We start from the raw sequence: 24,673 nt of genomic DNA, 5'->3' as shown, positions 1-24,673 counted from the left end.
TTTCCCAATAAGTGATATTTCCCTGCACCTGTTTTCTGTGTGGCTCTGACCTGCAATTGGCAGATGCCCTGCTTCTTCAAGATAAGCAGAATGGACTCTCCTAAGAATCATATCTCTTGGGCAAATAAGATATCATTTTCATCAGCAAAAATTAGATTATCCCAATTTAACTAGCACCCCACCACCACCACCCCCCATCAGCTGTATAGTAGAAAGACAGCCAGGACACACCAGGTAAAAAGAGTCAGGTGCTTATCTAGGCCCAAGGCTGGCTCCCTTATTAGAGAAAACAGAGCAAAGCAAACGAGCGCCTGGTGGAATCCGAGCAGCAGAGAGCAAGGAGACCTGATCTGTTAATCAGGAAGTAAGATGGCAGAGGGGCTAGTGTCTGCCAACTCCTTCCTTGTGCCAAGCCCTCTATGTACCACAAATGTCTAAACAGACAGCAAACACGAAAAGGACAATGAGTCTCCACTTTCGAAAGACTGAAGATCAAAAAAGAGGTTTTGAACGATGTGAGGATATATTCTTTTAGAAATATAAATGAAACAGAAAAATGTCTACCGGTTACATTTATTAGTTTATCAAGACATTACAAACATTATAGTAATTTAGAAATACTGCTAACTTAGAAATATTTCTTTTAAATATTCCCATCTCACATTCATGAAACCATCCTACATTAGTTCTTCATATCTCCTTTACTAACACTGTCCTTGTCACAACCAAAGTCACATTTTGAGGCATCTAACAGTTTTCCAAAACACATCACCTTTACTTCCCGCTAAGTTGTTTTGCGATAACATTGCTTTTTGAATCCATATAATAATATGCTGTTAATGAAAATGTGCCTGAGGCCCCAGATATCCATCTCTGTAAGGCTTAGTACAGATGTGTCTCTTCATTCTCTAAATGTGTATTTATGGTATTTATAAAATTATTATTGCTTTTAAAAGTGGTCCTTAAAGGCCTGTTTTCAATGATATCTAGTATTTGCTCTTGTGAAGTCATATCCCTAGATTTATGACTAAATCTGTATTATCCTGAGATAATACAGATTTATGACTATATCTGTATTAAATCTGCCTCCTTTGAAAAAATCCATTGTGTAAGGCAACCCTTATAACCACTCCAAACTGCAGCTGACAGCAGAACATTGTCTCAGAACAATTTGTCCGTCTCAAACAGTACTTTGTCAAAATAAAGGAAAAGAATCCTCAAGTGTCTTGGCCCGGGTTCCACAGAAAGCAAAGCCTTCCAGCTGCCAGTCTATCAGGGAACCGCAGGCAGGAGTGGGGCGCTGGGCAGCAGCAGATATGGGGTGCATTCCTGAGCTGCACCCCTGCTGGTATCAAGGGCACCATCTCTCAAGACATCCTTCAAAAGGCCTTATAACTGCTTCTTGGGACGGGTACGGGGAGGGGCACGCATTCATCCCCTCTAGTCTCCCTGGGGTCAATATTGGCCCTTGGGAAGCTGGAGCTTCCCCCGTCCCATGGATGCTCAGGGCACTGAACGGGCCTCACAGCAACATGGCAGCGTCTGCAGGGAGCCCCCAAAGGGGCGGGAAGAAGGTGCAGCAGGAAGTGGGAGACTGTCGTTACCCCTGTGTGAAGGCACACCGCCGGTGGCAGCTGGGAGTTACCTTGAAACCAAGTGAGTCTGAGAGGCTATCACAGGGCCTCTAACACACCCCGTTCAGTTCAGTTCAGTCGCTCAGTCGTGTCCGACTCTTTGCGACCCCATGAACTGCAGAACGCCAGGCCTCCCTGTCCATCACCAACTCCCGGAGTTCACCCAAACCCATGTCCTTTGAGTCAGCGATGCCATCAAACCATCTCATTCTCTGTCGTCCCCTTCTCCTCCTGCCCTCAATCTTTCCCAGCATCAGGGTCTTATCAAACGAGTCAGCTCTTTGCATCAAGGGCCAAAGTACTGGAGTTTCAGCTTCAGCATCAGTCCTTCCAATGAATACTCAGGACTGATCTTCTTTAGGATGGACTGGTTGGATCTCCTTGCAGTCCAAGGGACTCTCAAGAGTCTTCTCCAACACCACAGTTTAAAAGCATCAATTCTTCAGCATTCAGCTTTCTTTATAGTGCAATTCTCACATCCATACGTGACTACTGGAAAAACCATAGCCTTAACTAGATGGACCTTTGTTGGCCAAGTAATATGCTTTTTACTATGCTGTCTAGGTTGGTCATAACTTTCCTTCCAAGGAGTAAGCGTCTTTTAATTTCATGGCTGCAATTCCCATCTGCAGTGATGTTGGAGCCCCCAAAAATAAAGTCAGCCACTGTTTCCAGTGGAAACAGTAGAAACACACCTCGTTATAGGGACACAAATATAAGGTAGTTCCTTTTTAGTTCTGAGGGGTAAGTTTTCAGAGGGAGAAAAAGCTCCCCCTCTGGGAAGATATATACAGTACATTGTCTGTTTATCCCTCAGAACAACCCTGCCAGGTGGATAATAGTATTTCCACTGTACATATGAGGAAGCCAAAGCTCAGGGAAGTTAAGTAACTCACCTGAGGGGTGCAGCCAGCCCTCCACAAACAGGGTGTAGAGGGAACACATACCCTGACCTAACTGTGCCCAGTTTTCCGGGTACCTGACACTTGTTTTAATCCAGTCCCTCAAGACACACAGACACGAAATGACTTGTGAAGGAAGACTTGTTTCTACTCACGCTTCCTCAGCAATAGGAGGCGTGGCACTCCACTGTGTAAGGCGTCCACAGGAGGCGCTATAACTAGTCAGGGGCAGAAGGAGCAGAAGAAAACATGACCAGGAAGAGCCTTTCCTGTGGTTCCCACTGGAAGGAAAAAGAGAGGCAGGATAAGGAAGCTTAGGATTGGCTAGGCTAAACAATGGGGAGTAGGGGCTGCCTCTAGTCATCTCTTACCTGGTCCGAAATGAGGAGGGCAGGGGACCAGGCCCCAGAAGGGGAGAGCTGATGAAGATGGCAGCTGGTAGCGGGAACACTGGATTGGTTTATCTGCTTATGAAAGGCGCACTCCAGGGTCTGATGGAGTCAAAGAGGTCAAAGCTTCAGCGTACAGAGAATAAAAGACAGGCTTAATGGAAGGCCCTCTCCCTGATCTCCCGCCAGTGCTGTCATTGGCTGGACCCTCCAAGAAGCTAAAGCATAAGGGAGTCCCTACGGGCTCCTCCAAGCCCACCCCCCAGGATGCTGAGAGGGTGGAGAAGGCAGGGAGTGGACCTAGGGGGAGATAGAACAGCTCAGTGTTTAACTTCCCTCCTGCATTCGAGGACTGGGGCATGGGGTGCACAGCAGGACGGCAATCAATCAATTTTCATCCGTTCACTCAATGCTGAGAGCCCAAGTATACCCTGCGCTGCTCTAGGCAAGCAGACAGTGGGGCCCACAGGACACACGTGGTCCTAGTTCTCCAGAGCTTATATATCCATTGAGGGACACAGAGAGTAAACAAGTGAGCTACAAGGATTTTATAGACAGTGGGTGCCCCGTCACTCAGTCATGTTCGACTCTTTGCGACCCCGTGGACTGTAAGCCCGCCAGGCTCCTCTGTCCATGGGATTCTCCAAGCAAGAATACCAGAGCAGGTGGCCATGTCCTCCTCCAGGGGATCTTCCTGACCCAGGGATCAAACCCACGTCTCCTGCATCTCCTACAACGCAGGTGGATTCTTTCCCGCTGAGCCTCCGGGGAAGCCCTTTGTAGACAGCAGTCAGTGTTAAAAAAGGACAGACAATGGGGTGAAGATGATGAGGCAGGAGCGGGCACACACCCTCTTTCCTGGTTTGAACCTTGCGGGAGCTCCTGGCTGCCTTCAGCAAGGGCTGCCCGGGGCCTCCCACAAGGGCTCCAGCCTCTGTCTGCAGCCCGTCCTCAATGCTCATCACCCCGGGACAGGCAGCCCCAGCAGGGCCCCATCACCCCTCAGCCCTTGCTGCTCTGTCGCCCAGATGTGCTTCTCACCTCCTGCTTCACCCCCATTTCTTCTCCTGCCTCATCCTCCTCACTTTCCAGGGCTCAGATGTCAGAAGGAAGCAATGCCTGACACCCCGGTACCATCAAGCAGTCCTGGCCCCCTGGCTGGGTTGTGGCCCTCTTCACCGGGCATTGCCTTCCTGGCCTGACTCCTCAGACTCACTCTAGAAATGGAAGCTCAGTCCGCTCTCAACACCTGGGCCGGGAGTGCCGGCTCCCTGTTGGCTCTCCACAGCGGCTCTGTCTTCCTTCACCGATTATTTGGGGACCACAGTAACTTCCTCATGGGTTTCGTGAAGAGTAAATGAGGTAATGCACACACACCAGTGCCTGGCAGAGTATTCAAGAGTAGGATTCAAACCCTCCTCAGGTTGCCTTTTTTTAACTCAAAAAGGAGCATTATTTTAAAGATTTTTTTAAAAGGTCCACACATTATTGAAATATATATATTTATGTGTGTGTGCATACATGCTCAGTTGCTTTAGTTGTGTCTAACTCTTTGAGACACTATGAACTGTAGCCCACCAGGTTCCTTTGCCCATGGGATTCTCCAGGGAAGAATACTGCAGTGGGTTGGCATACCCTCCTCCATGAGATCTTCCTAACTCAGGGATTGAAACTGTGTCTCTTACATTTCCTGCATTGAGAGGCAGGTTCCTTACTGCTGAGCCACCAGGGAAGCCTGAAAAATATATAAAATGAATGTTACATCTTCTTCTCACCTTATATTATCCAGTTTCCCTTCCCAGCGCATCAACAATAAGCCAGTAAGCATTTAAGACCACACATGCCCATGTGTATGTGTGTGTAGACACACAGGTAGATAGGTCCTTTTTCATACTAATCAAAGCTGACACTGTCCTGAAGCTTCCTTTCTTCTCGTAACAACATATCTTACAGTCACTATGCTTTTTAATGGCTGTCTGACTTCCGCTAAGACGAGGAGATCATAGTTTATCAAGTGGACTGTAAGCAACGGCATCTAAGTTGTAGAGATTTTTGTTTAGTAGCACACAAGCTTGGCGTGTCACATCCTGCCTGGTGGTGACAGCACGCGGCAGAGTGGGTCTTGATCTCTGAAGGGCCCGGCGCAGGCCTGAGTCACCAGGAGGGTGACTGCTGGGTGACAAATGAATGAGTGACCTCTGACCTTTGTCCCCTTCCAAGTGGGTATCACCCTCTCGTCTGAGTTCTTCTGCATCCAAGGAAAGACAGCCCAGCCATTCAGTGTCTGGTCCTTGGGTTTGCAAATACCAGGAAGCAAATAATATGACCTTTTTTCTCTGACTCCAGATATGCTGGGACACAGATTCAGATCTTTTGCCAGATTTGAAATACCTTTTCATACTATGCCTGAAAATTACCAAGGGCCAAAAGCTGATGGCTTCTGTTGTCTTCAGACTTGAAGCTAAACCACCTCCGACATTTTCTTTCCTTGCAATGGCTGGATGGAGCCTCGCTTTGCTTGCCTTTCATTGCCATTGTGAAGGGATTTCATAAAAGGCCCTGGCATGTCTATAAGGTGCTGAGCCAGGAGACAAGGTAAAAGATCTGAAATGATGGGAAAAGCTGAGAGACCTGAGTATTCTCTAAGGGGTTGTTCCCTGGCCCATTTGTTCCTCCCATGTGGCCTGCAGGAGAGGGGACAGCTCTGCGCTAGCCAGGCACGAGCTCTACCTCCAGGCCCAGACCCAGGTGGTGAATTCCCTGCCAGGGGACAGAACTCTTAGCCATTGGCTTGTGATGTGCATGATACAGAAGTGTTGAGTACAACTTGATTCTTGGAGTTTTAAGTGGACCCAACATAAACTTACTAAGAGATTTATCAGACATTGTGTTTTGCTCTGGGGTTAGGGACAAAATCAGCATAGTGTTCAGCCTCAAGAAGATAAGAGGAACTTCTCGGCTGTCCAGTGGTAAAGACTCTTCACTTCCACTGCAAGGGGCACAGGTTTGATCCCTGGTCAGGGAACTAAGATCCCACATGTCTTGAAGCTGGGCGTGGCCAAGTAAATAAATAAGAAGATAAGCAAAATGAGGCGTGCTATAACAGGAGAGCGGCCTGGAGGTTTAGAATGAAACTATAGGATCCAAGTAATTTTCTGGAGAGAATGACATCTGGCCAAGTCCTGAAGAAAACGTAATGTTTGTGGAATGGGTTGGGGGCAGGTGGCCACGAGCAGCCTTGTTGCTGCTGTTCAGCCACTCAGTCGTTTCTGACTCTGTGACTCCACAGACAGCAGCACACCAGGCTCCCCTGTCTTTCACTGTCTTCAGGATTAGGCTCAGATTCACGTCTACTGGGGCTTCCCTTGTAGCTCAGCTGGTAAAGAATCTGCCTGCAATGCCGGAGAGCTGGGTTCGATCCCTGGGTTGGGAAGATCCCCTGGAGAAGGGAAAGGCTACCCACTCCAGTGGGTATTCTGGCCAGTATTCTGGCCTGGAGAATTCCAAAGTCCATGGGGTCGCAAAGAGTCGGACACGACTGAGTGACTTCCACTTCACTTCACGTCTACTGAGTCAGTGATGCTGTCTAAACATCTCATCTTCTACTGCCCTCTTCTCCTTTTGCCTTTAATCTTTCCCAGCATCAGGGTCTTTTCCAAGGAGTCGACTCTTCACATCAGGTGGCTAAAGTATTGGAGCTTCAGCTTCAGCATCAGTCCTTCAAGGGAATATTCAGGATTGACTTCCTTTAGGATTGACTAGTTTGATCTCTTTGCAGTCCAAGGGACTGTTAAGAGTCTTCTCCAGCACCACAACTCAAAACAAAAGCATCAGTTCTTCAGTGCTCAGCCTTCGTTATGATCCAACTCTCATATCATACATGACTACCAGAAAAGCCACAGCTTTGACTATATGAACCTTTGTTGGCAAAGTGATGTCTTTAATTTTTAATGTGCTAAGTTTGCCATAGCTTTCCTTCCAAGGAGCAAACATCTTTTAACTTCATGGCTGTAGTCACCGTCCACAGTGATTTTGGAGCCCAAGAAAATAAAATCTGCCTTTGTTTCCACTTTCCCCCTTCTATTTGCCATGAAGTGATGAGACCAGATGCCATAATCTTAGTTTCTTGAATGCTGAGTTTTAAGCCAGCTCTTTCACTCTCCTCTTTCACCTTCATCAAGAAGCTCTTTAGTTCCTCTTCACTTTCTGCCATTAGAGTGGTATCATCTGCATATCTGAGGCTGTTGATATTTCTCCTGCAACCTTGATTCCAGCTTGTGTTTCATCCAGCCAGGAAAGTCATATGATGTACTCTGCATATAAATTAAATAAGCACAGTGACAAGACACAGCCTTGACATACTCCTTTCCCAATTTTGAGCCAGTCCACTGTTCCATGTCTGGTACTAACTGTTGCATCTTGACTGGCATACAGGTTTCTCAGGAGACAGGTAAGGTGGTCTGGTATTTCCATCTCTTTAAGAATTTTCCAGTTTGTTGTGATCCACACAAAGTCTTTTGTGCAGTTAATGAAGCAGAAGTAGATGTTTTTCTGGAATTCCCTTGTTTTCTCTATGATCCAGGGAATGTTGGCAATTTTATCTCTGGTTCCTCTGCCCTTTCTAAACCCAGTTTGCACATCTGGAAGTTCTCAGTTCACAAACTGCTGAAGGCTAGCTTGAAAGATTTAGAGCATAACTTTGCTTACATATGAAATGAGCACAATTGTAGGGTAGTCTGAACATTCTTTGGCATTGCCCTTCTTTGGGATTGGAATGAAAACTGACCTTTTCCAGTCCTGTGGCCACTGCTGAGTTTTCCAAATTTGCTGACATATTGAGTGTAGTACTTTAACATCATCATCTATTAGGATTTGAAATAGTTCAGCTGGAATTCCATCACCTCCACCAGCTTTGTTCATAGTAATGCTTCCTAAGGCCCATTTGACTTCACACTCCAGGATGTCTGGCTCTAGGTAAGTGACCATACCATCGTGGTCATCTGGGTCATTAAGACCCTTTTCATATAGTTTTTCTGTGTATTCTTGCCACATCTTCTGGGGCCCCTGACATTATCACAAAGGAAACTTGCTCCACCAGCTTGGACTTTCACATCAGAGAGAAACAAACTTCCATCCTGAGTGAGTCTATACTGAATCTGGGTGACTTTGATACTGCCTGTATTCAGCAGATCTGACCCAAGCAAAATTATGAAAGCTACAAACTGTGAGCTGAGTTTCCTTTCTCTCCACCCTCTTCAGTGTGATCTGCTCCATGGGGTCCAGGCTCTTCATATTGTCCCCCCACCCCCACCCCCACCCCAGCTCCTCACTGGTTGGCCAGGGCCTGTGTGCTTCCAACATCCTCTACCCCGACTCCCTAATCCTCAACCCTTCAAAACTTACCAATCATGCGTCTTTCATTCAGTTACAGGGAACTTTCTTCTTCCCAACTTCTTGGGACAGGAACGACTCTTTAATCTGAAGATACAAACCACCAATAGCTAGTTACAGCTTTATGTACGACCAGAACTTGGGACAGGGAATCACACAGACATGGATCCTAATCTGAGTTCTGCTACTTTCCAGGTGTAGTGAGCTTGAGGCTTTTGTGGTCTCTGCCTCCTTATTTGTAAAATGGTGATATGAGCACCAATTTTACAGAATTATTAAGAGAATAAAATAAAGCATGTAGCATAGTTCCTGGAAGAGGATGAGAGTCAAGCTAATCACAACTCTTCTAGAAATGCATGTTGTCATCCAGGTTCAAGCAGTCCAAGTGATAGTCATTGATCCTGCTTTTGGAGACCCCTGAGGATAAGATTTCTCCAGGCCCCTTCAGCGAGCCTGCTTAATCATCCTTGGAAATCCTTCCACATATCCACCAGGCCCTCTCTCATAGCTGCTCAGGCCTTTTTAACTGTGTGTAGGAAATATGGACAGCTTTCTCCTTGAGATTCTTTGCCTCTTCCTCTTTAGGTTAAAAACTTCTGAGTCCTTTATCATTACATCATAAAATCCATTGTCTATTACTGGGATAATTTAATAATTTTGTTACTCGTTTCAGGGGTCAGAGAGAGGCTTTGATGGTATTCAGCAAGGGACCGGGAACATCTAATTTGTAAAAGAAAGCAAAATGTTACGTTATCATAATTCTCACAGCGTGGTCCTGGACCAACAACTTCAGCATCACCTGGGAACTCATTAGCAATGCACATCCTAAGGTCTCACTTCAGACGTTCTGAGTCAGACACTGGCTGGAGGCCAGCAGTCTGGGCTTTAACAAGGTCTTCCAGTGATTAAGATGCTTGTGGAGGTTGGAGAACCACTGCTCTGTGCAAAATCCAAAGAGATGAGTTGGAGACAGTAGCCAAGAGGCCTGCGGCCTGAAGGGCAGCCCTCAGTTTCCTCCTGTGTCCAAATCCTCATTCTCCATTTGGCAGCAAAGGAGAGACGCTCCCTACAGGGAAGGGAGAGTGCTTTCCCGGCTCCCTCCCACTGAGAAGAGAAAGGAAGATGGGCCGGTATGTCCCCACTCAGGGTACTTCAACCACACATGGAGGATGAGCGAGCCACTCACTCCTGGCACCCTTGTGCCCTTGAACATGACCCCATCAGTGTCCGAGAATCTCAACAAGCAAATTAGCAGCTCTAGAAGCAAGGAAGGGCAAATCACCCCTGAATATTCATTGGAAGGACTGATGCTGAAGCTGGACCTCCAATACTTCGGTCATCTGATTCTAAGAACTGATTCTTTGGAAAAGACCCTGATGGCTGGGAATGAGTGAGGGCAAGAGGAAAAGGAGGCGGCAGTGGATGAGATGATTGGACGGCATCACTGACTCAATGGACAAGAGTCTGAGCAAACTCCAGCAGACAGTGAAGGACAGGGAAGCCTGGCGTGCTGCAGTTCATGGGGTCGCAAAGAGTCGGACACGACTTAGTGACTGAACAGCAAGGAGAAAGAAGAGTAAAAACTTCTCTTCCGCCCCAGGGACTGACAGCCCTGCTGGTTTCTCCCTCTCTCAACTTACTGTGGGAAATAAATTCCCTTTGTTGTTCTTAATAAATTGATTTATTTTTTGGTAGGGTGAACTAAAGTACCCTAAATCGTGAGGGTTTTACGATGTGTGTTGGGAATTATTAAGCAATTGATGCAAAAATTTTCCCATATCAAAAGCTTGGGCACAGTTCCAAGAGGAAAACTTTCCATAGCAAAACATCATCTGTTTTCAAATTACTCTAGAGGTCAAAGGAAATCAGTGCAAAAGACAGTGGGAGGCACCGCCAGAGGGCCCAAATCTACCCCACACGCCAGGCTGGCGGCTCACCCAGGCTTGCAGCAGGGGGTGTGGGCTAGGCCTATCTGGGAGCGTCAGGCCAGCAGGTTTTAATAAAGGCACCAGGAGGCACACTTCATTATGGCTTCTGTGTTTTTATGACAGTTTGAAGCTACAAGTTCCACGCCGGCCCCGCGCTCTGTTTTGTCACAAGGCAGTCATACTCAAAGTTGGAGATACTTAACTCTGAATAGCCAGGATGTAAAGTCTCTGTGCCCTGGATTTCATCAAAGAAAAATATCTCAAGCACAAAAGAAGAAAAGTCATAAATGTCATACTCAAATGTTTATGAATTTCATTGTTGTCCTGCTTTTCTTTTTTTGGCAAAATCGCGCCTTTTAAAATTCAGTTCACATTAGTCAGAGGCCCTTTGCCGCTGGTCACTGGTCTCCATAGTGCTGGGGAGCCATTGGGTAATTACTTTGTCCCAGGAAGTGCTCGTTCCAGCACGACACCCTCTGAAGCCCCGCAGCTGTCTCTGCGTTTCAAAAGATAAATTGTGAGGACCTTTTCGGAAACGTGCCTTCTTCTAACCTGTGCCCTAACTTCCTTCCTGATCTTCCATCTGCCCGTTTTGTGACGCTTCTCTGAAGGCTGCTGTGACACACGATGTGTGGGCATCTGAACCCGAGGTCCATTTGCTGTTTATGAAAATGATTCAGATGTACCAACCCCAAAGCAGCCTGCCACCAGAGCGAAGCAGTCCTTTCACTGTGACCGAGCAGCCTGGCCAGGTAGGCAGGCCCTGGGCACGGGCCAGCTAGCAGGAGGTTGAAGCTAACAGAGCCCCTGACCCTTGTTCATCAGGTAGCTGTGCGTGCAGAACTCTGTTTCCAGCTCAGCTGCACCATCCCCATAACCACGAATTAGCTCTCAAGTCTGCAAATCATATATTAGAAGCATCTTCCCCGCTGCAAGGCCTCCCCTGGTGACTCACTGGTAAAGAATCTGCAGTGCAGGAGACGCAAGTTCAAACCCTGGGTAGGAAAGATCCCCTAGAGAAGGAAATGACAACCCACTCCACTATTCTTGCCTGGGAAATCCCATGGACAGAGAAGCCTGGCGGGCTACAGTCCATGGGGTCACAAAACAGTCAGACATGACTTACTGACTAAACAGCAACAACAGCTGCAAGTCAAGGTGAGCTTGTGCCCCTGAGGCCCCTAGCCAGGGATGCTCTGCAAAAAAATAGGCTGAGGTGAAGTGAAGTGAAGTCGCTCAATCATGTCCGACTCTTTGTGACCCCACAGACTGTAGCCTACCAGGTTCCTCCATCCATGGGATTTTCCAGGCAAGAGTACTGGAGTGGGTTGCCATTGCCTTCTCCAGGAGATCATCCCGACCCAGGGATTGAACCCGGGTCTCCCACATTGTGGGCAGACGCTTTACCGTCTGAGCCACCAGGGAAACTGGCATACATTTGAGGTGGGCTTTTAATTTTTCTCCAAAGTGGAGGGGACGCCTGCCAGGGAGGAGACCTGCTCTGAATTTCCTTTGTCTTAATTTTGTCTGGTGTTTTCTAGGGATTTGGGTTGATGGTATCCCCTCCACCCCTAGCTAGGACTCCGGCAAGGGCCCTGCTCTGACTCATGTTGACCAAGAAGCCTGAGACACCTTTAAGTCCAGACTTAACCATTTCACAAACGAGGAAACGAGCTCAGAGAGGAGGTAAATCTCCTCAGAAGGTGGATTCCGCTCAGGTAGCTCAAAAAGAGCTTTTCTTTTGGATTCCTCCCAGGCCAGCCTTCCTCCCACAGCAGACTTTTGGAAGGTGGTCCGTGTTGTTCTCAAATTGCCCTCTGGGAGAGAAAAAGTTGCCCTAACTGAGGCTCGCAGATCAGCGGCAGGACAAAATTTCTGGGCCCTTGCTTGGTAGCCAGATGGGAAACCACATCTTCTTCAGGCATTTCTCTCAGTAAAGTTAAGAAACCCCCCCAAAAAACAAGTCATTTTGAATAGTTTCCAGAGCAAAGGAACGATCTTCTAAACAACAGAGTAGGTGCTGGGCCCCCCTGTCTTCTCAGTCCTGTGACACTGGGATCAGGCAGATCCTGTCCTCAAGAGCCAAGAGCCAGGTGTTGGGAGCAGGTAAGGAGATCGAGGGGCAATCTCGTGCTGCAGGAGACCCCAGCACTACAGGGGCATGGGAGGTGGGAGGAGCACCTTTCTCATTCTCCTGGGGTATCAGGTACTAGGGGTTCAGGCTAGGCCTTCCAGAGCGGTATGTGAGAGCCAGACAGGCAAGCGTGGAGGAGTGGTTCAGACCACTTAAGACAGGCAACCAGCTGGAATTCAGGGCAATTTCCAAGGTCATCAGATATTGAAGAAATAGTAATAAATGCAGCTTCAGATTGACCCAGAGGGAAACTGACTCCTAGTTTCAGATAAATAATGTGCAACCTACAAACTTCTCTCAAAGGCGAACTGTTAACAAAAACCTGGAGAAGCTCACCACTGACTTTACTAAAGCTTCTGAAGTTAGGCATTTTGAACTCAGAAATGGTATTAGTAGTGGGAGGGCAATATGGCATAACACATAGGAAATGACTCACCATGTAATATCTGTTGAATAAACAGATCACTTATCAGGAATTTCTTTTCACTGAAATATTAATTAGGAATTGTTGATGTGTGTTTTTATTTATTTATTTTTAATAGAAGGATCATTGCTTTACAGTACTGCACTGATTTCTACCAAACATCAACATGAATCAGCCATAGGTTTACCCATGTTCCCTTCCACTTAAATATCCTTTCCACCTCCCTTCCCATCCCACCCCTCTAGGTTGTTGTCAAGCCCCTGTTTGAGTTTCCTGAGTCATACAGAAATTCCCATCGGCTGTCTGTTTTATATGTGGTAATGTATGTTTCCGTGTTGCTCTCTCCGTACCTCCCACCCTCTCCTTCTCCACCCCACCCCAGCTGTGTCCATAAGTCTGTTCTCAATGCCTCTGTCTCCACTGCTTCTCTGCAAATAGGTTCATCAGCACCACCTTTCTAGATTCCATATATATGCATCAGTATGCAATATTCATTTTTTTCTTTCTGACTTACTTCACTCTATAATAGACTCTAGGTTCATCTACCTCATTAGGACTGACTCAAATGCATTCCTTTTTATGGCTGAGTAATAGTCCATTGCATATATGTACCATAGCTTCTTTATCAATTCATTTGCTAATGGACATTTAGGGTGCTTCCATGTCCTAGCTACTGTAAATAAAGTTGAAATGAACATTGGGTTTCATGTGTCTTTTTCAATTTTGGGTTTCCTCAGGGTATAGGAAGTAGGACTTTGAGAGATATCTGGAGTAACAGGCAAGTTTGGCCTTGGAGTGCAGAAGCAGGGCAAAGGCTAACAAAGTTTTGCCAGAGAGGGCACTGGTCATAGCAAACACCCTCTTCCAACAACACAAGAGACCACTCTACACATAGACATCACCAGATGGTCAATACCAAAATCAGATTGATTATATTCTTTGCAGCTAAAGATGGAGAAGCTCTGTACAGTCAGCAAAAAACAAGACTGTAGCTCAGATCATGCACTCCTTATTGCAAAATTCATACTTAAATTGAAGAAAAGTAAGAAAAACCATTAGGCCATTCAGGTATGACCTAAATCAAATCAAACGCCTTACAATTTTACAGTGGAAGAGACAAATAGAAAGGGATTAGATCTGATAGAGTGTCTGAAGAACTATGGATGGAGGTTCGTAACACTGTACAGGAGGCAGTGATCGAAACCTCAAGATCAAATCCTCAAGAAAAAAAAATGCAAAAAGGCAAAACAGGTGTCTGAGGAGGCCTTACAAATAGCTGAGAGAAGAAGAGAAGCAAAAGGCAAAGGAGAAAAAAAAAAAAAAAAGATATATCTACCTGAATGCAGAGTTCCAAAGAATAGCAAGGAGAGATAAGAAAGCCTTCCTCAGGGATCAATGCAAAGAAATAGAGGAAAACAATAGAATGGGAAAGACTAGAGGTCTCTTGAAGAAAATTAGAGATCCCAAGGGAACATTTCATGCAAAGATGAGCTCAATAAAGGACAGAAATGGTATGGACCTAACAGAAGCAGAAGATACTAAGAAGTGCAAGAATACACAGAAGAACTATAAGAGCCTTGGAGAAGGCTCATGAGACTCCCATGACAACAAGATCAAACCAGTCAATCCTAAAGGAAATCAACCCTGAATATTCATTGGAAAGATCATCGGAAGGACTGATGCTGAAGCTGAAGCTCCAATACTTTGGCCACCTAATGCGAAGAGCTGACTCATTTGAAAAGACCCTGATGCTGGGAAAGATTGAAGGCAGGAAGAGAAGGGGACGACAGAGGATGAGATGGTTGGATGGCATCACCAATGTGATAGACATGAGTTTGAGTGAGCTCCGGGAGTTGGTGATGGACAGGGAAGCTGCAGTCCGTGGAGTCGCAAAGAGTCAGACACAACTGAGCGATTGAACAACAATATGCTTAGTAGTGGGATTGCTGAGTTGTATAGTGTTGATGTTTGTTTTTACTAAAAGCTAAAAAATATGATATAAAAAGTAAAAATTACCTGTAATCCCAATAGCCAGACATAACCACTGTTAACTACTGAGGTCATCCAATTTGACTTGTGACAAATTGTCAACAGTTGAACCTAGGTGAACAGTATATGGGAGTTCATTGTACTTTCAACTTTTCTGTGTTTGAAATTTTTTATAATAAAACATTGCAAATAATGGTTCAATGATTAACTCTTTTGTATATATTTTTTTGTCCATGTCTCTGATTTAATCCTTAATTTTCTGTATGATTACTTCTGAAACTAGAGCCACTGGGTCAAAAAGTATGGCCCCAAGGACCTTAATACACATTCTCAAAGTATCCTTTTGGAAGGTTGCTCCATGACATGTGAAAACCTTCATCTCATTCTCTCTATGCCTTCATTGAATGACATGATTTTTTTATTACTGTTTGTTATTTTAATAGGAAAAATAGTACATCATTAGATTTCTTTGGCTATTAATAACTTTGAATTTTTAAAATTTTCATTAGCTCTTTGTATTTCTTGAATTGTAGTCTTGATCTATTTTTATGTTGAAAACTTAATGTTTACTCATGTCCTTGAATGGATTTTTAAAGTTTATTGTTTATTTTTTCCTGAGCAATATATGAACAAAATATACCATTTAACATTTAATTGTAGGATGAAGTAGTAGTCCCTGCTCTACTTCCCCCATCTCCAGGGATGACCTCTTTAAAGAGATTTTTAAAAAGAGCTATTTCTTCTAGTGTTTTCTCTAAGTAACATGCTTCTTCATTTTTGCTGATTTCAAATTCATTAAGGCATAGCTTGTGTACAATAAAATGCATATATTTTAACTGTACAGTTGATGAGGGTTTTTTGTTGTCCAGTTGCTAAGTTGTGTCCGACTCTTTGTGACCCCATAAACTGCAGCACACCAGGCTTCCCCGTCCTTCTCTATCTCCAGCAGTTTGCTCAGATGTCCATTGAGTTGATGATGCTATCCAACCATTTTTCCTCTATTGCCCCTTTCTTTTCCTGCCCTCAGTCTTTCCCAGCATCAGGTCTTTTCCAACGAGTTGGCTCTTCACATCAGGTGGCCAAAGTATTGGAGCTTCAGCTTCAGTTTCAGCATCTTCCAATGGTCTTTCCAATGAATATTCAAGGTTGATTTCCTTTAGGATTGACTGGTTTGGTCTCCTTGTTGTCAAGGGACTCTCAAGAATCTTCTCTAACACCACAATTCGAAAGCATCAATTCTTTGGTGCTCAGCCTTCTTTATGGTCCAACTCTCACGTCCATACATGACTACTGGAAAAACCATAGCTTTGATTATACAGACTTTTTGCCAGCAAAGTGATGTCTCTGCTTTTTAATACTCTTTCTAGGTTTGTCATAGCTTTTCTTCCAAGGAGCAAGTGTCTTTTAATTATGATTCTTTTTAAATTGGGTTAAAAAACATAACACAAAATTTACCTTAACCATTTTTAAGTGTACAGTTCAGTGGTGTGAACTATATTTACCGTGTTGTGCAACAGATCTCTAGAACTTTTTCATCTTGCAAAACTGCAACTCTATACACATTGAACAACATTCTCCATACCCTCCTCCCCATCAGCCCCTGACAGTACCATTTTACTTTCTGTTTCTATGAATTTGACTAGTTACCTATATAAGTGGACTCATACAGTATTTGTCTCTTTGTTTATTTCACTTAGCATAATGTCCTCCAGAATCACCCATGTGAACATAAATGGCAGAACTGCCCTCTTTTTAAAGGTTACATAATATTCCATTGTGTTTGTACACTACATTTTATTTCTCCATATATTCAGCTATGGATATTCACTTTTGGCTGTTGTGAATAAGGCTGCAATGAACATTAGCATACAAATACCTCTTCAAGACCTTGCTTTCACTTCTTTTGGATATATATTTGTGTTGTGTGTGCTAAGTCATTTCAGTCATGTCCAACTTGGTGCAACCTGATGGACTATAGCCTGTCAGGTTCCTCTGTCCATGGGATTCTCCAGGCAAGAATACTGGAGTGGGTTGCCATTTCCTTCTCCAGGGGATCTTCCCAACCCAGAGCTCAAATTTGTGTCTCTTATGTCTCATGCATTGGCAGGCGGGTTCTTTATTACTAGCACCACATGGGAAGCTGGATATATATTTAGAAGAGGAATTACTGAATTATGTGGGGATTTTATTTTTTATTTTTTTTTAATATTTTGATTTTCTAAGGAATCACCATAGTGTCTAAGTAATATGCTTTAACAGAAAATTTTTGCTATTTTTCCCAATTTTATAGACATTATTGATTGACTTTGTACCCTGAAAGATAAGCTATATTATACTTCAACCTCCATGGGCTTCCCTGATAGCTCAGTTGCTAAAGAATTCACCTGCAATGCAGGAGACCCCGATTCAATTCCTGGGTGGGAAAGATCCCCTGGAGAAGGGAAAGGCTATCCACTCCAGTATTCTAGCCTGGGGAATTCCATGGACTGTATAGTCTATGGCGTCACAAAGAGTCAGACACAACTGAGTGCCTTTCGCTTTCACTTCACTTCCATCTCCGTATATTTTCCAAGTATATTTATATCCAAAGTATGTTTATATCCCAAATTTTTGTTAAATTACTATTTTGTGTTTATATTTTTATGTCTAGTCAAGCATTGTTTATTTTGCTTTCCTGTAGAAGGGCTTGTTTTTCTTGGAGTTAAGGATTGTGTTATTATTTTTTTGTATTCCTTTAGTTTATGTTGTGTGTTTATCACCAATTTACAGCCAGACTCACTTACAAAGCTGTAAAGTTTCCCTCAACATGATCAAACACATCAGGAAACCTATTTTTTTAAATAATGTTATTTATCTATTTACTTTTGGCTGTTCTGGGTCTTTGTTGCTGTGGGGGCTTTTCTCCAGTGGTGGTGTGTGGGCTTCGCCCTGGGATGGCTTCTCTGGTTGCAGAGCGTGGGCTCAAGGGTGTATGGGCTTCAGTAGTTGGGGCACACTTAGCTGCTTAGCTGGTGTGGAGCATGTGAGATCTTCCCAGACCAGGGGTCAAATCCATGTCTCCTGCATTTGCAGGCAGATTCTTTACCCCTGAGCCACCAGGGAAGCCCCAGGTAACCTATTAATCACACTTTTTCCTTGGAGATATCCTCTGTTCCTTTGCTCCTTTACCTCTGATCTCTTAGAAGGCCTCCTGCAGAGCTGTGGTCCTAGGACTGACTTCTGCCATCATCCTGGTTATTCTCTCCACCTCCTTCTCGTGCTAGGTCCCCTATTTCCTGGATCTTATGACATAGCTTTCCTCAAGGCTGCTCATCCTTGGTTGCTTGTTTATATTTAAGAGTTGAAGCTATGCCTTTGCATAGAGACTGACAGGGCAAATACTGATTGCATATTATGTCCCAGACACTATTGAGTCCATGCGGCTTGAAAACTAAATAAGACTCAAAAGGAAAGAAATGCAAACACACAATTATAAATATGGAATATAGATGTGACTATAGCATTCAAGGTATAACAAGGCACAAGGGAAGGAATAGCCAACTCTTCTTAGGCAGCTTTCTCTTTTAGAATATTCTAATAATGTTATCAATTGTGGTATCACTGTGGGTTATAAATGCCTACTCTGTACAAGTACCATTATCCATTTAAGACCAAAGTTTTTCTTTGGTTTTGAAATGATGACCTTTCTGAATTTTGTGAACAGAATGCTACTGCCTTGAGAAGAATGAGTCATATATCCATAATATTTGAAAAATCAGCATAGGTTGACAAGTGGTATTTTGAATCTTTGTTTCTCCTTCAGTCTCTTTTAAAATGAAACAAAGGTACAACTTTATTAAAAGAAGTGCCCTTGTTCAGGGCAATATGTATGATATATCATTTGCACAGATATTTTTGCATAAATCCATATTTGGCAAACATTTTTCTAGAAGGACAGGGCTTCCTTGGTGGCTCAGACAGTAAAGAAACTAACTGCCTGCAATGCAGGAGATCTGGGTTCAGTCCCTGGGTTGGGACGATCCTCTGAAGAAGGGAATGGCAACTCACTCCAGTATTCTTGCCTGGAGAATTCCATCGACAGACGGTGGACTTGCATCCATGGACTTGCATCCATGGACTTGCAAAGAGTTGGACACAACTGAGTGACTTCTTTTTCTTCTAGATGGACACACAATAGATTGTGGACACCCCCCCAGAAAGGGTTGGGACTTTCAAGTATAGGTAAGTTGGGAGAGAGCTTTTTCATAACTTTTCTATGCTTCTGATCAGTTTTAAATCATGTAAATTTGCTTGTGTGCTCAGTCCTTCGGTCTTGTCTGACTCTTTGCAACGCTATGGACTAGAGCCAGCCAGGCTCCTCTGTCCATGGGATCCCCAGGCAAGAATACTAGAGTGGGCTGCCATTTCCTCCTCCAGGAGATCTTCTTGACCCAGGAACTGAACCAAGGTCTCCTGCATCTCTTGCATTGGCAGGTGGATTCTTTACTACTGAGCCACCTGGGAAGCCCTCATGTAAAATTATTTTACTTTTATAATTAAAAGCTAATTTGAGGGATTTCCCTGGTGGTCCAGTGGTTAAGAATCTGTCTGGCAATGCAGAGGACATGGGTTTGATCCCTGGTTGGGGACCTAAGATCCCACATGCCACGAAGCAACGAAGCCTGTGAGCCACAGCTAGAGAGTCCATGTGCTGCCCCGAAAGATCCCACATGACAGATCCCACGTGAAGAACCGGTGTGCAGCAACTGAGACCTGACATGACCAAATAAATAAATATTTTTAAAAAACTAATTTGAGGTAAAATAAAAATTAAACATGTAAAATGTCATCACAACATAGTAGACGAGTGATCACAGTGGGAAACACCACCGACATAATTCTCAGTTCTGTTTCAGGTCACAAGGGAGGGGAGCGTGACAGCCTGCTGCCCAGGTCAGGGAGGGGAGCAGGGGAAAATGTGATGAAAGGCAGGTTTTAGGAGTCTCACCACTGCTCTGCGTGTCATCTCTGCCCCTCAGGGACTCCCAGCCTGTTGGTGGTGCTGGCTCAGGCCAGAGCTCGGTCCATCCGGTTCCTCCCTGCTGTCACCTCTGTGCCCCTTCCTCCAGAGCAGGCATCACAACCTGGATGAGAGCCAGGGCTGGTGATTGTCTGTGTTCGCTTTGGGGCTAGAAACAGGGTCAGGACTGAAGCGAAAAATCGTGGACTGAGCAGGCAGAAATGAGCCAATCTGACAGCAAAACCAGTTGGTGGAAACAAGAAGTCAGGAGTGGTTAAGGCTTAGGTTCAGACTATACCTGTGAATGTACACAGGTGCAAAGAGTCAGACACGACTGAGCGACTGAACTGACTGATCCCTGTGAATGCAGAAGTCCAAACAGGTGTCAACACCAAGGAGAAGAGGCAGAACCAGCCCCTCAGGGGTTCACTTGATTGATCATCCCAACGACTCTATGATGTCAGTTCAGTTCAGTTGCTCAGTCGTGCCTGACTTTTTGCGACCCCACGGACTGCAGCACGCCAGGCTTCAATGTCCATCACCCGGAGCTTACCCAAACTCATGTCCATCGAGTCAGTGATGCCATCCAACCATCTCATCCTCTGTCATCCCCTTCTCCTCCTGCCTTCAATCTTTCCAGCCTCAGGTCCTTTTCCAATGAGTCAGTTCTTCCCATCAGGTGACCTAAGTATTGGAGTTTCAGCTTCAACATCAGTCCTTCCAATGAACACCCAGGACTGATTTCCTTTAGGATGGACTGGTTGGATCTCCTTGCAATCCAAGGGAATCTCAAGAGTCTTCTCCAACACCACAGTTCAAAAACATCAGTTCTATTCTAATGCCCATTTTATAGATGCATAAACTGAGGCATGGGCAGATGTGGTTTGCCCCTATTATACAGCTGTAGGTGTTGGAGATAAGATTTAAATCCCAACAGGTCAGCTCTAGAGCCAGGAATTGTGTTAACAATGGGGATAAAACACTCACTGCAATAACTACTGACTTATTGCTAATAAATGCGATTACAAGCTGAGGTAAGAGGTTTGAAGAGAGATACAGACCCACAGTGCAGGGTTAGGTGAAGCTGGATAAAGGAAAACTTGAACTGAGACCTAAATACTGAGTTACTAAGATAAAAGGCTGGAGGAAGCGGAGTTGGGAGGAGAAGAGAGCTCCGGGAGAAGGTGCAGCACTTGGAAAGGTTCTGAGGTGAAAGAGAGAGGCCGAGTTTGAGAAAAGCAAGTCTAGCAAGTGCTGTCTGGTCTCGGGGAGAGCGTGAAGCAGTGACAGAACCTTTTGGAAGCTTGCGGAGGTTAAGACTGGATAGCAGCCTTCATACCTGGGATCCAGGGTAGAGAAGGGCTCTGGTGTGAAGCTTTCAGAGCTTCTGTGGGCATTTCCTGTGAGTGTGTGTGTCAGCCTCTGGCGCTAAGCTTGCCCCAGCACTGATACACGTTGGCTTGTTCTTCTACGAGGCCCCCATTCTTCGCTTCTGCTACATTCCTGACTCCATGGCTCAGACAGAAGTGAGCAGCAATACCCAGTTTGCGCAAAGACCTGGGATATGGTTAGGCTGGTTCCACATCTTTGCAAAGAGGCCCTTTCCTCCTGCCGCCTCCCCTGTTGAGAATGACTCAGCACAGTGGAGAGGCAGCCAGCAGAAGAGCCTGTGGCCAAGGCCACCAGCACGTTGTGCTGCAGAGCCCGGTGGCTCTCCCTATCTTGGGCTTTCAAAAGCAACCCAAATAAAGATGAGCTAGGTGCCAGGTTCATTGATCTGCGGCGGTTAGAACTGAGGCGGATGTCAGCCGTGTCCCCATTTGGCGCCCCTTCCAAGCTGTGCTGGAAAGGCGCTGGAGGATGCCTCCCAGGGGTGCGCTGGAAAGCTGGCTGTCTGGCTCCCACTCACTTTGTTTGTCTGGGTCTCTGTCTAGTGGCAAGGCGACCATCCACCGCAGAGCTGCCATACTAGGATTGCTCCCCTTTGGCACTTCCCTTTGTTTTTCATTCCTACGAGTAAAAGAAGATTATTCATTGAATAATCAGGGTCAATTGGTTATTCAAGAACATTCTGTAAGTGTTACAGGATCGGTCCTTGACTTTTAGAAATAAAACAGACTTTCAGAGACTGGGTAAGAGCCAGCTTAGATACTGCCATGAAAGGGGGACGGATGTTAGCAGCACCATGGGAAGGTCCTTCCAAAAACCCCTCAAAACAGGACTGGCTTTGGAGAGCTCAGAGCTGTTATAGCAGAGCTGTTTCTTCACTCATCTAGAATCCTAAACACTGAAAAGTATACAAAAACAATACTCACTAACCACCTGACACTGAGCCCAGCCCTGCTCGAGGTCCTGGAATCCCAGGAGAGGCTCACGGTGGAGTGAGGACAGGTGTTAACTCTTGGTTTCCTCAGAGGAACCATCAATGACCCTAACAGAAGTTCACACAAGATGTAATGAGAGCAGAGCAAAGCCAGGCATATGTGCTGGGGGAAGAGACTATCAGAAAAAGCCTCGGCAATCTCTTTGATCCTCACACCCTTCTTCACAAGGGCCTTGTGTAAGCCTTTCATTTCTAAGGGAATTTCTTTACAACACTTTATGGTTTACGATCCCCTTTCTCTAATTCTATCCTTGTGATACCCTCACCAGAGAGAGGCTTCTGACTGGGCTCTTGGCTTAGTGGGAATAATTAACATTTATTGAGTTCTTACCAGGAGTCAGCCGTTGCCCCATGTAAGCCATATCTCATTCAATTTTAGAACATTTCTGTGAATCACCTTTTATCCCCATTCCCACTTACAGATAAGAAAACTAAGACTTAGAGGGATTAAGTGAGTTGACCAAGGTCCCACAGTTGGAGGCAGTGGGTTGTAACATGGGCAGTCTCATGGCAGAAACCTCACTCTAAACCAAGTGTCAGCAAATTACGGCTGGTGGGGGAAATCTGGCCCACTGCTTGTTTTTATAAACAAAGTTTTATTGGAACATAGCCATTTCCATTTGTTTACTATTGTCTACGACTATTCTTGTGCTACAGAGGCAGAATTGAGTAGTTGTTACAGAGATGTTATAGCTTACAGGGCCTAAAATATTTACTATATCACTCTTTTCAGAAAAAGTTTGCTAACCCCTGATCTCCATCAGCCTCCCTTCAAATTAAACCAAAATCTCATAGAGGGCATAGACTGTCTCATTCATCCTGGCTGTCCCCTCAGCCTCCAATCTGGGAGATTCCAGTATTGATGGTTGCATTTCAATGGACCTTACACACTTGCTCAATTAAATGGATTTAATCTGTATTTAAGCAATCCCAAACCTCCTTCTAAAACAGTAGACATTCAGGCAAAAATCGTATTTGCTGCAATCTTCATTAGGTGAGACAAATTTCAGAGGTCAAGACTGGTGTTCTAACAGGACAGCAAGGAGAATCCTAAATTAAAGTGTGTGATACATTTGTAGCAACCTCTTTCTAAAATGAGTTATTCTGTGAGCGGCTCACAATAAACTGCATGGAAGGAAGAAAAAAAAACCCAATATATCTTTCAGCACTTTGGAAACTAGAAAGTATACACAAGCAAAACCCCAAGGATACAAGAATAAATAAAGCCTGCACTAAGTCCCTGGTGCTTTGCAGGCAGCCCAGGAAGAAAGCAGAAGCAAAGGACGAGGTGCAAAGTGGGTGTCCATTTGCAGCAGTGGGGAGGGAAGGCGGACCTGGAAAGGGTTGCACATTCTGTTGGGCACCTTTGAACCAAGGGAGACCACACCCCCAACCCCACTCAGTCTTTATCATGTTACATGTGTGCATGCTAATTAGCTTCAGTTATGTCCAACTCTTTTCGAGCTTATGGATGTAGCCTGCTAGGCTCTGTCTGTCCATGGGATTCTCCAGGCAAGAATACTGGAATGGGTTGCCATGCCCAACCAGGGGATCTTCCTGACCCAGGGATCAAATCTGTGTCTCTTATGTCTCCTGCTTGGCAGGCAGGTTCTTTACCACTAGCGTTTATCATGGTGTTTGCCCAATTTTGGCAACTACCCAGTCAAGGACTGCAGTGGTGTGGGAGGAACAATGGGCCCGTATGGAAGATCTGGGGTCAAGTCCCAGCTGCTGCATGCCCTGGTGACTTCCTGGCCATGTCACCTCGCCCAGAACCTGACTCTGAGTAAGTCAATGAATGGGTGTCTAACCCAATGAGATGAACACAAGTGCTGGAGCCAGATAGTTCTGTATTTAAATCTCAGCTTTTTATTGAAGTATGCTGCTGCTAAGTCACGTCAGTCGTGTCCGACTCTGTGCAACCCCATAGACGGCAGCCCACCAGGCTCCTGTCCCTGGGATTCTCCAGACAAGAACACTGGAGTGGGTTGCCATTTCCTTCTCCAATGCATGAAAGTGAAAAGTGAAAGTGAAGTCGCTCAGTTATGTCTGACTCTTTGAGACCCCATGGACTGCAGCCCACCAGGCTCCTCCACCCATGGGATTTTCCAGGCAAGAGTACTGGAGTGGGGTGCCATTGCCTTCTCAGTTGACTTACAATGTTGATTTCTGCCTTTAATCTTTTTTCCGTTACTTTTATTATCTTGTCCAAGACAGTTATGATATCTTATTTATCTTTGTATTCCCACTCCTAGGAAATAATTGGTGCTGAACACTGAATGAAAGAATGCCTCTTCTTAACTTCTATCTGTATAGTTGGTATATTGGTACAGCATTGTTGACTTACAACGTTGTGTTAGTTACAGGTGTACAACAAAGTGAGTCATTTATATACTCTTTTTAGATTCTTTTCCCATACAGGCCATTACTGAGTACTGAGCAGAGTTCCCTGTGCTATACAGTAGGTCCTCATTAGTTATCTGTTTTATATGTAGTTGTC

The 24,673-nt window shown here is 45.0% G+C and overlaps 1 long non-coding RNA gene across 1 annotated transcript; it reads right to left on the bottom strand.

Moving 5' to 3' along the window:
• Window positions 1-557: 557 nt before the first annotated feature.
• LOC139186968 (uncharacterized) lies at window positions 558-21,557 on the bottom strand. The gene is made up of 6 exons (XR_011570672.1): window positions 21,130-21,557; window positions 20,344-20,474; window positions 19,779-19,914; window positions 8,329-8,403; window positions 2,908-3,027; window positions 558-2,817 (listed from the first exon to the last, which is right to left on the bottom strand). It is a non-coding gene; the product is annotated as an uncharacterized lncRNA (long non-coding RNA).
• Between the last annotated feature and the right edge of the window lie 3,116 nt (window positions 21,558-24,673).

This window comes from Bos indicus, chromosome 14 (genome assembly GCF_029378745.1).
Source record: "Bos indicus isolate NIAB-ARS_2022 breed Sahiwal x Tharparkar chromosome 14, NIAB-ARS_B.indTharparkar_mat_pri_1.0, whole genome shotgun sequence".
Taxonomy (NCBI): Eukaryota; Metazoa; Chordata; class Mammalia; order Artiodactyla; family Bovidae; genus Bos; species Bos indicus.
This window is presented reverse-complemented; position numbering and strand designations above follow the sequence as displayed.